This window comes from Penaeus chinensis, chromosome 10, assembly GCF_019202785.1.
Source record: "Penaeus chinensis breed Huanghai No. 1 chromosome 10, ASM1920278v2, whole genome shotgun sequence".
Lineage (NCBI taxonomy): Eukaryota > Metazoa > Arthropoda > Malacostraca > Decapoda > Penaeidae > Penaeus > Penaeus chinensis.
The window spans coordinates 28,786,130-28,788,629 of record NC_061828.1 but is presented as its reverse complement, the minus strand read 5'-3'; the positions used below and the strand labels follow the sequence as shown (position 1 = coordinate 28,788,629).

Sequence of the window (2,500 nt, the reverse complement as noted above, 5' to 3'; positions counted from 1 at the left end):
GATGATAGGGAGCTGAAGAAGAGGATGGGGAGACGGAAATGAGGGGGTGTATGATAAGGGAGAGCTACGGAATCGGGAAAGAGAGAGGAGGATCGGTTAATGATTAATGATTGGAGCAAATAAATGGGCTAGACATCTAAGGCCATAGACCACTAGCGAGGGGGGGGGGGGGGGGATAAAGCGAAAGATAGAGGCTCCTCATTCCAAGCCTCACACAAGGGGAGCTTAATTCTGGGTTTGTGTTGCATCCATCAGGCTGATACGAGCGCTGGACTGTTACTTCCTCAACTTAATCTTGATCGATGTAAAAGTCTTGCTCGTAGATCCTTTCCCTTCCCTTCCTTCAGTCCTTTTTCTGGAATAGATAATGAATACCTTTATTCAGAAATTAATATCCTGGCTAATCACAATACAAAAAGATTAATGGATTAGTTATTTGTTTTAGTATTTTATTCTGAGATCTTTATATTACATTTTCATCCACACTTGGGATCATAAAAGTATTTTTACATTTTGGTATTCTTGCTAACTATATTAAAACAAAAACAGCGATTCAATTTATTCCTCCCGATACCTGTAAAGAAGACATGGGAATGCATAATTAAGGTGCTTCCTTTGTATTGGAATTACCCATGGCTCTCTTGAACTAAAAAAAACTTACTAAGTCTGTATTCGTTGATATTCATTTATCATACTCATCACTTTGACATGTTCAGAGCGACAGTCCAAAAACTAGAAACCCTAAAGAATATTTTCCTTGAAAAATAGATGGAAAAAAAAAACTATTCCTAATATGTATTTCTGACGAAGATATAGTCGAAACCGGTCAAATACACCTTTTGTATTATGAAGATTTTCATTCTCATTCATAGTTTTTCTACATTTGTCAACTGGATACGGTTCAACTCCGAATTATCTTTACCTTAATTCTATTTTGCCATCTATTCATCTTCAGGGATTTGAACAACTTTATTATAAAATTTGATGCATTTCTGAACACGATCCTTGCATTGCAAGCATCAATAAACAATGGATAATTATCAGTCAGTGACTCGTTCCTTGCTTTTCCCGCAAAATGACTGGTCGAAACAAATAAGATATGTCTATTTTATTTCTTCCGCATCGGCTAAAACCTGCAGATGCAACTTCCGCTTTCTGCTTGAACTTTTCTCTCTTAAACAAATAACAAGACTATTATGCTCAGGTTCGAATACAAATACGCAGAACTGAATAGACACATTTCTTACACCAACTCACTGAACTCTCACGTACAACCCTGTAGTAAATAAAAACAATACAAACGTACATCGCCCAAAATAACGGGGTCAACACATACATTTGATGTTGATAGCATCGCACGTTCGAATCCCTAAGCATGATCACGCTGATCGCCCAACAAGGCCAGTCTGTGATAAGCAAAGTGAGGACATAAACCTTGGAGTACCTCTTATTAGGATTTCACACTTTATTAAGCAAGGAGGACTTGCTTCAGCTGGGAGATTCTTGAAGACCTAAAAGCTGCAGCGCAAAGCATATCGAATGATTTGTATAGGAAATGAATCATCTATGGTAACATAAGACAACACGGCTGTACAAATCAGGGAAACGTGAACTATACGAATTCAACTGTAAAGGTCGCCATGAGGAATATGATCGAACTCTCGTAGAACTGTCACGTGACTTTCAGGCCGCCTAGCATGAGGCACAGAGAGCTATACAGTAACGTTTTCATAAAATCCGATGTACTGGAAGATACGTTATATCCTAAATTCCAGAACGTCTGGTCACGATAGTAATCTGGGGTAGTGGATGGGCAGAGGATGGATATCATGTTGTTTTTTTCTTAACTATTATACAACAAGATATTTCACATAAAATCCTAAATGTGCACCATAACAAAACAATATAGCCATACAGCAAATATACAAAATCACACCGGAGTAGTTAGCCAGGGAGGGAAATAAAGGTCTAAACTAAGAGGAGAACCTACGACCATCTTATCTTCTCTGACATCTTGGGAAGCGCTTTCGTTACGTGGTGCAAATTTACGACGTAGACACTTCCATAGCTCATGGTTAAAGAGAAGGGAAAGGCTGGAGCGCCTCCATAGCTCAGTGGCTAGAGCGCTGGTCTAGTAAACCAGAGGCCAGGAGTTCGATCCTCCTTGGAGGCAACACCGCCCAAAACTTTTTTTTCGGGTGTCATCCGGAGCAGATCCTTTCTCCTTTGAAATATTAGTTTGGGCTCTTAGATTAAGTTCTGCACTTCTTATGATAATAGCTCGTGAAAACTAATTATATTGCGGATAGATATCAAATAATCGAAAAGACTCAAACATTGCCGAGTTTAACTTGGCCTTCTACCTAAAGTAATAAAACCTGCTCTTCACTATGCATCTAAAACTATAACAGTTTGTTTGTAGGTTTCAGGAATGTTCACTGTAAAGATGAAAACCCGTTTTAAACGAATGGATATACTAGCGTTATTCTCTGCAGAGACA

The 2,500-nt window shown here is 38.7% G+C and overlaps 1 non-coding gene across 1 annotated transcript; it reads left to right on the top strand.

The window, feature by feature from the left end:
• The first annotated feature begins 2,100 nt into the window (after positions 1 to 2,100).
• On the top strand, positions 2,101 to 2,173 carry Trnat-agu. Its single transcript has one exon. It is a non-coding gene; the product is annotated as a tRNA-Thr (tRNA).
• Positions 2,174 to 2,500: the final 327 nt, after the last annotated feature.